This window comes from Leptonychotes weddellii, chromosome 5 (genome assembly GCF_054177405.1).
Source record: "Leptonychotes weddellii isolate Sample4059 chromosome 5, ASM5417740v2, whole genome shotgun sequence".
Classification (NCBI taxonomy): domain Eukaryota; kingdom Metazoa; phylum Chordata; class Mammalia; order Carnivora; family Phocidae; genus Leptonychotes; species Leptonychotes weddellii.
Genome location: NC_138373.1, coordinates 142,516,816 through 142,529,412, shown reverse-complemented (window position 1 = coordinate 142,529,412; position 12,597 = coordinate 142,516,816). Strand labels below are relative to the sequence as shown.

The window sequence follows — 12,597 nt, the reverse complement described above, 5'->3', positions numbered from 1 at the left end:
TTTGAATAATATTTTAGGTTAGGTATCAAAAGGGGCTCTGATTATGAGGTGAGGAGACTGAACACCCTGAGGAGACTTGGCTTTGCTAGTTATAAGCTGAGTGCATTTAGGCAATTCTCTTGCTTGTAAATGGGGTACTGTCAGCCCTGTTCTGCCTCCAAAAGGGGGTTTTATGAGTATCAGGCAAGATAATACCTCTGGAGTCATACAAAATTTCTAGGGAATCAAGGCCAGCTACAGGTTTCTAGAGATAACTTGAATGAGGTGTTGTTTGAATTGATGGAGTGCTAGGCTAGAGTACATTCTAAAGTTGCAATTGGGTTAGCCAAAATGACATTCAGGCACCTTCCTCTAGAGGTTGGGACAGCCATTCCTTTTTGGGTCATGTATGCTTTTTGCTGGAATTACAAGGGCAAAAGTAGGAGTAGCTGTATTATTGGTCAGTGCTTCCCATATTCCACCATCCCATGAGTAGGGATAAGAGGTTAATTAAATATATCTCTCGGGCAACAGAAATGATCAAGGCTGTCCCTGGAACACAGTTGCTTCAAAAAGTAGGCTTTTGTTTCAGGGAAAATCTCCCACAGAGAAACATGGAACACCAAAGAGAACTATAAATAGGACTATCATTTATGTCAATTATAAATAGATTTGTTCCCTTTTGATTAGAAGATTAGTTCTAGCTGAAAGTCTGTAGTTGAACTGAAATGAGGGAAAAGCTCCTGACAAAATATTATTACATGCTAACAGTTAGATTTGATACCTTTTCCTCCCTGAGGTATTTTCTCTGATTTTCCCTAAATGAAGACATTTGTGTTTAGAATCCACTTTTAGTCTTTGAAGTACATTTATTCATACTTCATCACCTCCTCAGGATCTCTCCTTATCTTCTAAATTAGAATACACACACACACACACACACCCCACTTTTTAAATTGAAAAAATTGAATAAATTGAGTATCAGCGTTAGGAATTCAAAAGAGGTAATATTCTCCTCAGAGGCTCCCAAGATGGTCACCATACACTATTACAAAAGTTTGCCTTTTCATGAAGGAGATTCTTTACCAAATTGCAGGTCCTTAGCAAACAAATATTAGCATAATGACTGAAGGGCCAAAGTAAAAGATCAGTAGAGGAAGGGTCGTATCCCACAGGCTGTTGCTACTGATCACTTGTCAGATATGCAGCCATTTTCCTTTCATTCCAGAGGGATGATTTCCATTCAATATCCAGATGAACCCCAACTCTTTGGGTCTGGTTAGTCAACTCCTTGTCCTCTGCTCATGTTCATGACTCATCTCTTCCCAGGGCCAGAGAGAGAAGTGGCAGCTTCCCATCCAAGCTGTCTGCTAGGTTCATCCTGGGACGAGGGTTTGTGGATGGAGCAGCAGGGTGCTGCTGTACCAGGCATGATGGAATTCAATGGAATGCATGTTTCCTGCATGCTAGAATGAAGGGTTGGAAAACCTTACCTGAGTCTAACCTACCTTGCCTCTTGGAGACTCTTGATCTCAGCTATCCCAGACTCAGCATTAAGAAAGAGACTGTAAGTGAGAGTAATTGGGAGGAGAGGGCAGACGCAATGAGCAGGAAACTTTCTGGGAAATTCCTCCCCCACTTTAAATGCTCTATCCTGATTTCACTGCAGGATATTTGAAAATGAACTTAGCTTGTCAACTGGAAATTCACTGCCTGACCCAAGATTCAAGGGAGATTTCTGGAAAAACACTAATCAGGGATTTGGAAAGCCTGGGCCCCAACACATAAAGAAATATATTGAATATTTTTAAAGATATAAAATTCTTAGAACTGTTGGACAGTTTTCTGTGTGTGACCTCTCTCTTCCAAGTGGCATTGCTCAACAGCCCAGCTCTCATCAGAAGGCTGACATCATGCTGTTGTGCAACTCACAGCCATTGCAATGTCACTTTGCTAACTGCACTTGCTGTGTATTCAACTACTGAGAAGTGGAGCAGCTTTAGGTTTTGAGTCAGAAGTTCTGAGCAGGATCATTCCCATGAAACCCGAGCCCTTGGTTCTTTTAAAAAGTCAAAATACATTTGGATCTTGCAAATCGAGAATGTCAGAGCCAATATTTTCTTCTTAATCAAAACCCAGGAATGCCACAGTGGGTGATAGGGGCCATGTCCTCCCATTTTCTCATTCCCTTCCCCCACACTCCCAGCCAAAATTCTCCAGGCTTGAGAGAACTGAATGGAAATGAAGTTCCGGGCTTGCATGTTCAGTCCTGAACTTCTCTACTGAGCACTGCATTATGGTGGACTGACACAGTAGGATGTAAAAACATGTGACTGAGATCATCCATTTGTTCCCAGACAGGTAGGTAAACAGAAAATAGGAAAGGCTTCTTCCCACTCAGCCTTGCATTCCCAATCAAGTATTTAGGATTCTGTTCAACAGCCCAATTCTCCCTCCAGTGTTGGCCGTTGAACCTGCTGACTCTTTGATGGCGAATCTTCCATCCTCATCCCCTTGTATCACTCTTCTAACTCAATCTATGAAACGCTTTTCAAAATTGAGGAGATGAGACCCTTCTCCATTCTAAAATAGGCTGGTTCAGAATGTTCTTGGGAACTTCATGAAGAGCTCTCTCTGAGTCCTGTCTTATTCACAAAGCTGGCAATGGCCTTCAGGAGTAAGTAAAGTAAAACATAGCACATTCAAGAGACCAGGTTTACCTTGTTCCTTTTGTGTGGCTGTCATCTTTCAGGGAAATCTAGAAAAAGCAGAGAGATGAACCTGCCCTTCACTCCCCCTAGGGAAAAGGAAGGGAAAACCCTGACATTCCCCAGACCTCATGAATCACTCCAGAAGATCAGTAGTAGCTTTGGTTAATGGGAAGTTTCAAGAAAGGAAGCTTCCAAAAATTTGCCATGATGCTTGTGAAGTGGAATAAGGATACTCACATTTGGCTAGAAGTTGCATCTGGTGTTTAAGAGAGGTTTTGAATAGATAGGATTTTGATAGATGGAGAAATTCTGGGCAGAGAAAACAACTTAGTGGAAAAGCCATGAACAGCAAAATATAGGGCATCTTTGCATGTGCATAAGCCATCCAGCCAGTTGTTGGGGTAGTATGCTAGTGGAGAATAGTGCAAAATAAGCCCAAAGAGATAGGTTAGAGAAACATTTGTATTGAAGGAGAAGAATAACTAGCACTTTCTAAGCATTTATTATATCCATGGTACTATTCTAAGCACTAATATGTATTAATTCTTTAAATCCTCACAACAAAACTGTGAAGTGTATACTATCAGTATCCTCACTTTAAAGTGAGACTACTGAGGCACAGAGAAGGATATAATGCGTATAAAGGCACATAGCTTCTAAGTGGGACAAATGGGGCAAAACCATGGTTTTAACTCAGGCAGCTGACCCCAGCATCCATTGTACCTGGTAACCTTTCAGCATATTGCCCATAGCATGCCTTTATTCTTTGCTTTTTCTTCCATCCCCTCTTCCCTAGCTATGGAAATACTGGGTAACCTCTAAGGGCAAGCTCATATATTCCTTCCTTAGTGAGATCTCTTCCAACTCCATTGGTAAGAATTTATCTTTCCCTACTCCAAGTTCCTCTTTATTTGAATTTATAGTAATTTTTCCAATCTTACTTATATTAGAGTTAAGTATGTGCTCATTTATAAACTTCTATAATCCAGACTTGTCTTCATATCCCCCTTCATATCCTCAGACCCTGGGATAGTGCTTTACATGTAGAAAGTGCTCAATTAACATAGCTGAATTGAATATCAGAGTCCACTGGTTGAAGCCTGGGGAAATGTCCCCTAATCCCACCATACCTCGTTTATATCATCTTTCCAAATTCAAAACAACAACAAAAACAACAAAAGACTAAGAAATCTTGAGCCCTACAGGGAACTCCCCCACTCCTGAAATCCTACAGCCCATCAAAAACCATTTGGAGAAGCATAATGTGGACAGGCCACAGACCAAGAACACCATTCCAGGGTTACCCTGCTTGGCTGCAAAAGAATGCTAACTCTAACAGTGCTTTTACAGGCTAAAAGGTGGCCACACATGGATGAAGTATCTCACCAAGGGCTGTGGGGTTCCAGGATTTCTGAGAAGACTCCCTTTATTCTAATAAAGTTCTCGGTTTCTCAACCCCCAAATCCCAATTCCCTGTGGGAGACTCAAAAACACCCAATTTAATTAAAACCTCTCTTTTTTCACATTGAAGTCACAAGTTTTCACAGGGTGCAATGTGTTGCTAACCCAGCAATTTCCAGACTAGACTGCTCAGGAAGACAGGTACTATTTTCTTTTTATGGCCTATGTCCTTAAATTGCTTTACTGCTTAGATATAACTGAGGGCCAGGTTGCTCAGAGAGATTCCAGCCCAATCTCTCCCTCTTTCACCCAGCTCTTTTCTGGCCTGGAAGATTTCTTTCTCCCATAGGTGAGGTTACCCAATAGGAAGAGAATGTCTTATCCTTTTAGAAAAGTATCCTTTTAATGTTTGTCATGAGTTACCTCCAAGTTCAGAGAGTCAATAACAACAAGTAAGCACAGTGTGATGCCTTTGGAAGGATGTCAGACAAGCATGTGGAATGACCTACAATTATCTAATTGTCAAGGCCAACACTACACAAATTGAGATATGCAAAGTTGAGTGCTGAAATGTGATGGATGAGTGCACAGTTATTTACTGAGCATCTATTATATGCCAGGCTCTGAAGCAGGTGTTAGGGATTTAGTGCTGAACCAAACTGACAGGTTTCCTGACTTAGGTGCTTAGAGTTTAGCCAGAAATGTGCTAAGGTCCAGGGCTAAGGGTGAACAAGGAATGGTGAGACTCCTATGCCCTACATTTGTCTGGGGGGAGAACTATACAATACATGCCCCAAGCTTTCTTTTCTTCCTAACCGTTGGAATATTTTTCTAATCAATCTCCCATCTTCTTCTTCTTACCCTCTCTTATTATTGTTGCCCTCTATAGCAGGCATTGTTGCATATCCACTGTTATAGGCATTGGTTTAGATGCCTTGTGGCAAGGAAGCCTCGATGTTAGGTTCAGTTTGGGCTCTTGCTCTTTCCTCGTCTTATCCCAGACAATCAAAGGAGGCAGCTTAAATTGTGTGACTAGTTTGCTTCTATCAGGAGTCAGACTCATTGTTCCCCTCTGTTTTTCTACACATACTGGGATATTTCATGTACACTAGAGTCTCTTGTCCTGGGAAAGCCCACAGTTCCTGAGGTGTTAAGTAAAGGAAACAATAAAGTGTCCATGGGCCTATGTCTTGGCACCTTGATCTCAAGCTTCTAGAAGTGCCAGCTTCCTGGAAATTTATTACCTACTTTGTGTACACAAACAAAATAGAGAATGGTAGGAAACACTGGGCAGGTCTCAAATTACTTGTTTGATAAATATCCAAGTGCCTTGTGCAAGGAAGAGCATGGTCTCTGGTCCTTGATTGAATCTGTAAGGAAGTCACAGGTTTTGATACAACTTCTTTGATGAACTCAATCCCAATCTAGGAGCCAAGTGATTTACCTAGAATAGTTCTGGGAATAGATAAGCCAGACTTAATGTGGAGGGATCATTGATCAAATCATATCAAATTAGATATGAAACTGACTCACTTGATATGATATTAGAATGTATATTTTGACATTGTTTATTTTTCTCACCAGCAGACTTTTTGGTTTTCCAAAATCCTTTTCTTTGTTAGAATGGAAAGAATGAATCAAAATTAGATGCATAGATAGAAGGATAGAATACTGAAAAACAACATGTAGAACTTGAGAAAGTAAAATCAAGAATAGGAGAGAACTTGTTTAAGTGCACCAAATGAACTTGAAAGAAGAGCCAATGTGTCCTTTATCTGTATTCACCAACACAGAGTAAAAATCATAATCTCCAAATAAAATGGTTGAAAACCCTGGCCTTCAAATGGGAGGTGAAAAGAGATTGAGAAATCCAGAAAAGCAGTGTTTTATCAGGTCTAATTTAGTCCTAGAGCTATTGGGAGTCCATTTGTCTCCAAGTAGAGCATTGCCTGGTGTCTGTGTTTCTGTTCATGCAGAAAGCTGCTGGGGCCATCAGAGCAAGAGAGACTTCACAAAGAAAGTCAGAAAGCAGTGCCAAAAGGCAAATACGGTTCCTGTCACAGCCAAAATAGTTCACTTACCTCTTTGTGTTGCTCTTTTACTCTGTAATGGAGCAATTTCTATGAGAGTTGTGTAAAAGTAAGGAGATTTTTAGCTTTGAGTGAATTGGGCAAGAAAAGCATGAAATTTAGTGAGGGAAAGAGTGATAGGGAAATAATATAAAAGCCCTGGAAAAGAGTGCTTCCTCTTTAGAAAATCTACTATGTGAAAATCCACACTTGTAAAACAAATACACTCTGGATGGATTTTCTCAGTTCACAAAAATTTATCACTTTACTAAATGCTTTTTAAGTCTTCATCTTGTGCCTTCTCATTTAATGTGGTTGAACACTTCTTTTGCTCTCTCTCCCTCTCCCCTCTCTCTACCCTACATCTACTAGAGATGAAAAGGAGAACCCATGAGGTGTAGTCCCTCAGAGGTCTCTGTGCCTACCCATGTTTGTGCTTCATTTCTACCATAGTGAGAAGACTTAGAAATATGACAAGACTTAGAAACCCTTGGTAGACCAGAGGATAAGAGTTTCTGTCAAGAATGGAGATGGGCGGGGGGTGGGGGAAGGCACCTGGGTGGCTCAGTCAGTTAAGCATCTGACTTTGTCTCAGGTCATGATCTCGGGGTCCTGGGATTGAGCCCTACGTGGGGCTCCGTGCTCAGCGGGGAGTCTGCTTCTCCCTCTCCCTCTACCCCTCCTCCCCTGCTTGTGCTCATGCTCTCTCTCTCTCTCTCAAATAAATAAATAAAATCTTAAGAAAAGAAAAGAATAGAGATAGAGGGACTATTGAATTACAGGGTTGCAAAAAATCCCTCTGCTCTTCAACATCTTGTCAGAAGGACTGCTGAAACCCCCCAACTTTACTGCCCCCCCACGGTCTGCAAGCAGAAAAACATAGTAATGGGGTGTTATACCAATCCATGAGATGGTCATCTCTTATGAATAGAGGCTACCCCTCAGTGATTCAGCAGGGTTCTTTCTCTGAACCTCCATTGTACCTTGTACCTGCTCAGACATCTAGCCTTATTCTGCTTTTTTATTATGGTATTTATGAGTTTTCTCATCCCCTGCTGGGTCACAAACTCCTTGAAAGCAAGGGTTTTGCCTTACCAACTATTTCCACATACCCCTAACACTTAGGATGGTGCATCTTAAAAATGGCAGGTAATAAAAAGTTTTGTTTGTTTTTTAAAGTGACTTGTTTTTAAGTTGAATTCCATCTTAGTTCTATAGGAAGACTATCCAGATTAGAAATTATTTTGTCACCATAGATTTAAATTTCCTTAATATTCTCTTAATATTTAATCCATAGAAAGTATGTCTAACACATAGTAGACAATGAATAAGTTTGTTGAATGAATTTATGAGTGAAAAATCAATGAACAGCTGCTCATGGAGGGTGCTTCCTTCTTCCCCTGCGAAGTTGAGGCAGCACTGGGAGAATACTTTATTTATCTGACCCTCACTCTCCTGTTTCAGTCTAGTATTGCTGATAGAAAGGTGTCATCATCACCATTAATCCAATACTGATGTAACCTGAACTTTTGCTCTGTGTAATCACAGATATGGGTGAATTTCTTAGAAAAGAACAACCCCTGAACTAAACTGTTAAGTAGACAAAGTATAAATTGGGCCTCTTCCATATTGTCAAGAGCAAAGGAGGCCCTAACTCTGCTCTGCCCCTTTCATCCTGACCCCCCACCCCCTGCAGCACCTAGTAAGCCCTGCCACAGAATTATAGGAACCTCAGGCTTGTCTATTTTATACCTCTTCCTACTCCATTCATGCACCCTGAGGGATCTGTTGCCTTCCTTCCCAGAAGTTCTGTATAAATATATCCTAATCCAATGAGACAAAGCCATAATGGGGTCATTTGAGGCATCAATAATAAGCCAGTGACCTTCAATAAACTTTGCTCTTTAAAGAAGTAGTTATCATTAAGATTCTGTGCAAGTAACAGTTCCAGGATTACATTGGCTTAACCAACATGGAAGTTTATTCCTCTCTCACATAACAAGTCCCAAGATACATAGTTCAGAGCTGCTAAACTATCAGCTGAACAGAGCAGCTCAGGTATCCAGCCTCCTTTTAATTTTCTGTTTCACCATGCTTATATGGGCCCTCATCTACATGGCCCAAGATAGCTGCTAGAGCAACTTAGAACAACATTCCTGCCAGCAGGAAGATTTTTAAAAAGCAAAGGATACATGCTGGTTGTCTTTTTAGGAAGGATCCCAGAAGCTGTCTTGTGAAACTTTTGCTTATATTCCATTGTCTAGAATTCGAGCAAATGGTCACACATAGCTTCAAGGGAGGCTGGGAAATATAGTCAGTTGAAAATTAATGTTTCCATTATCATGGAAAGAGGGAGAATGGATATTGGGCAATGAGAAGGAATCCCTGCCAGAAGGACCATCCCAGAAATCTTTAAGTCATATCACTTAGGTGTTCACGTATGCACTGCAAAAATCAAAGGTTGATTTTCAGCTGTAAGATGAGGATAATAATGGCATTCATCTCATGGGATTGTTTTAAGAATTAAATGAGATAGTATATGTATAAACCAAATATCCCCAGGTTTTCTGGTCTGCTTGGGTCATACTTTTATCCACTATCTACATAAAATGGCTTGTGACCTCTTCCCACATTCCATGGGAAGCCCATGCATTGCCCAAAATCTCTGAATATTTGGCGCACTAGGCTTTTCCTTGGTTAGTTCACTCCACGGTTTGTTTCCCTACTATTTCCTACTCCTAGTTGTCACTCTTGATTCCTGAAACTGCCTTCTTCTGTCACCTGCCCCCTTTGTTCTAGGACATCAAAAGATGAATCAAGGGTGGGAAAAAACTAGGGGCAGGAGAGTCGTGAGTGCCTGGAATTTGGCAGAAGCCTTGAGAGCTATAAGTAAGACTTGATGCAATATATTGCCTGCCTGGATAAAGGGGGAAAGGAATAGCAAGTAAACAAAGGTGATTGTAAAATTTTGAGTCTGGATAAGCAAGAGGATGATAGTGCAGACATGGACAAGTCCAGAGGAAGATTTTACTTTGGTTGACTTTAGTCAATGGCAAAGATGCTGACTTTGGTTTTAGAGATACTGAATCATAATGGTGCATTCAGAAGACAATTCCCAAGGCTCATTATTGGTGCCGGTCCAAAGCTCAGAGAGACAGCAGCCCAAAGAAATAGGTTTGGAAGTTTCCTTGTACACATGATAGCCAAAGCATGATCCCCCTTATCCCAATATTTAAATTTTAAGTTATTTTTTTAAATAGGAAGGAAGAAATAAAATTGCCATTTTGGGGTCTCAAAAGAACTGAGCATCATCCAATTACATCACAAATGGTCTCCTAAAAAACTCATTCCTTTAGACCAGCAACTGAGTTTTTATTCATTATTATTTTTCTAACTAAAATTTAGAATTACAGAATCAAAACATGCTACAGTTGGAATAAGCCCTAAAATGTTCCTGGTCCAAATGCCTCACTTACATATGGGGAAATTGATCTTCTAGAGAGTCGAGATGACCTATCCTTGTTCACTCATGCTGAATAGTGATGCCAGGTAACTATAACCTACTACTAGAATTTCTGTTCTTCCTTGCTCATTTTTTTCTGCTACAGTTAGTTACCAAAGATATGTTTTTAGAGATTTACCTGATTAAAAATGTTCTTTCCAACTGAAGTACAAACACAAGTAGTGAAGAGACAGTGTAGAATAAGGAGCCAGAGGGTCTGGATTTTAGTCCCATACAGAAAGAACTGGCTATGTGACCTGGAGAGGATCATTTAATCTTTCAAGATATCAGTTTTCTCACTTGAGTAGCAAGGAGATCAGTCTGAATTAGCTCTGAAATGCCTTGCAGCTCTGATGTTCCTTGATTCTTGGAAGTATCAATTGTCTCCAACTGGATCCACATTTTCTAATCCCACACAAGATGGAGAGCAGGCCCATTCCAGTATTTGGGAAGGCCCATCAGGATAAGAACTGGCCTCTTTCTGTGGGGGCTGGAGAAGGGAAGCAGCTGAAGCAACACTATCAGTTTCCTTCCCATTCAGAAGAGAACAATCGAGCTCCTCCCAGGGGAAGCCATTCAGATTTTGACAGTGCAGGGTCTGTCTTATGACGGGAATGGAGGATTACTGTAGAATGGGGGTGCTTAGTGGCTATGATTCTGAACACAAAATCAAAGATGGAAGGAAATCCAAGAGGTCCTTAGGTCCAGTCCCCTGTCTCTATCTAAGCCTTCCAAGGCAGATGGTTGTCATCCTACATTTAAAGATCTCCAGGGAAGCTTCCCACAGAGCCCTGGGTCAGCATGTTTCCCCCTTACAATCAAGAAATTCTTCCTGGTATTTAAGTGGAAACACTTTCTGTATAGCACTAGTCTGTTTACCTTTGTCTAGTCCTTAGTGGAGATGAGGAAGAATATTCTGTGTGATAATAACACTTCTTATACCTGGCAGTGGTAAGTCAGTCAACTATTAGCCTTTTTGGGGGACTAAATCTTAACTCCGTTTTCTACCCAGTTAATCTTTTTTTTTTTTTTTAACTCCTAGCTGGATTCTTTCCAGCTTCTCCAAATGAGTCTTAAAATAGGAGGATGAAATCTGAGTTCCCACTCTAATTAAAACCTCAGCAATGCCAAGTTTTGTAGAAGGATTACTCTCTAGGCTTTCATTTCATAATTCTCGACATACGCCTGCCTCATATTACAATTTTGTTGTAGTACTTTCTCGCTGACTTGGGGCCCACAGCTATTTTGCTATAGTACTTGTCTCTGCCAGTTGGAGCCCATTTTTATCCATTTTAAACATCTTCCTGCTTTTAATGACCTCCCCCTTTCTACATTGTTAAAGGTCACTTTAAATTTTAATTCTACCTTCTAATATTTGAAGATCTTTTCCTGGCTTCGTGCAATCTGAAAAACATTCTAGTCTATTATTTCATTGAGGAAGGAGTCTCAATTTTCTCCGAATACCCACAAGCATGGTTCGAGCATGAAAAGCACAGCAGACCACCCTTCTCCAGTCATCTATTCAACAAACATCTTTTCAAGCACCAGTGATAGGCACTGGGGATATAGTGATGGATAAATCATAACTTCTTTATCCATCTAGTAACATATACATACAAGGTATACAAAATGTATTCATGAAGTACTTACTCTTTGCAAACCTGTGGTGGGTATAGAGGCTGTAACAGTGAACAGGACATATAAGGCTATTGCCTTTATGCATCTCACATTCTAAGGGAAGTAGAGGAGGAGGGAGACAAAGTACAAGTCAACCAATAAATAAACAGTACTATGTCAAATCTTGATAAATGTTCTAAAAGAAACAATGGGATGATAAACATCATAATGGTGGCTATCTTAGATGGGGTAGACAGGAGAGACCTCCCCAAGGAGGGGGCTCTGAAGACCTTACAGCCTAGCAGGGTTCTGCTATCCTGAACCAATCCTCTTTAGCAAACCAAACCTTCCTCATGGTCTCTTCTCTCAGACTCAGAACTAACTTTTGCTGGGATGTTAATGGCTGATAATGCACTGTTCCTTAGTAAATTATTTACATTTCCAAAGGACTCTTTCATGTTCTTTAATCAAAAGGAATGATAAATGAATTTCAGGATACAGGTGCCTTAGTTCCATAGGCAGTTAATAGACATTTGTGGAAAACAAGGATCCAGTGGTCCCTTAGGTGTAGAGAGAATGGACTTCAATACCATCACATAGATTTCTTCACTGCAGGGTTTCTTATAGCCTTGAATAGGTTGATGAACTTTAGGGCTCTCCCAAATGGGAAGTTTACAGCTGTTCCCTAAGCTTTTGGCATGGAATCTGTGAAAGAACATTCTGTGATGAATGCTGGGCTGAGGAGATGTCTTGGATCCTTTGGTGTCTTTTGACATTGGGTTTGGCATTGGGGATATGATCCCAAATCATAAGCACCCAGTATGCAGGCTAGCCTTGGATGTTTCTGAATGGTATGACAGAAACAAAATGAGCTTCTCCATGAGCCTGGGCCTGTACTTCTCTTGTTTCTGCAGATCATGGAGCATTTTGAGAGTCTTTTGAGTGTCTCAAATTTCCTCTTTCCAGGAAAATACGCAAACATACATAATTACACATCATGCGGAGGGTTCACAGGTCTCCCACAAAAACGCATGCATGGACTAGAAGATTTCTAAGGACCTGTTCAGTGTTAAAGTTCTGTTTCTGCTCTCAGATCATACAGACCTCTTGGTTCATATTTTTTATTAGCCTGTGGGTTTCTTGAGACTGGGTGTTCTACCTCTTCCCAAGCTTGGTCAGCCTTGGTGGAGTACTCAGTACACAAAGGATGCTAATAAGTATCTGTGAGCCTGTGGTTGCCTCCCCAGAGGGTCCTGTGGTGACTGCTGCCTGAGAAACAGCCAGGGAGAGTGGGGAGACCCCCCAACAAAGAAGTACC

The 12,597-nt window shown here is 40.8% G+C and overlaps 1 protein-coding gene and 1 long non-coding RNA gene across 6 annotated transcripts in view; one reads left to right on the top strand and one right to left on the bottom strand.

The window, feature by feature from the left end:
* The window catches only part of LOC115940253 (uncharacterized), a 37,069-nt gene extending 34,127 nt beyond the window's left edge, over positions 1-2,942 (bottom strand). The window contains exon 1 of the long non-coding RNA XR_014145886.1: positions 1,488-2,942. This is a non-coding gene — a long non-coding RNA (uncharacterized LOC115940253). The remainder of the gene's footprint in view (positions 1-1,487) is intronic.
* Positions 1-12,597, top strand: part of IGF1 (insulin like growth factor 1) — a 73,691-nt gene that overhangs the window by 22,210 nt on the left and 38,884 nt on the right. The gene's annotated exons all lie outside the window — the stretch shown is intronic.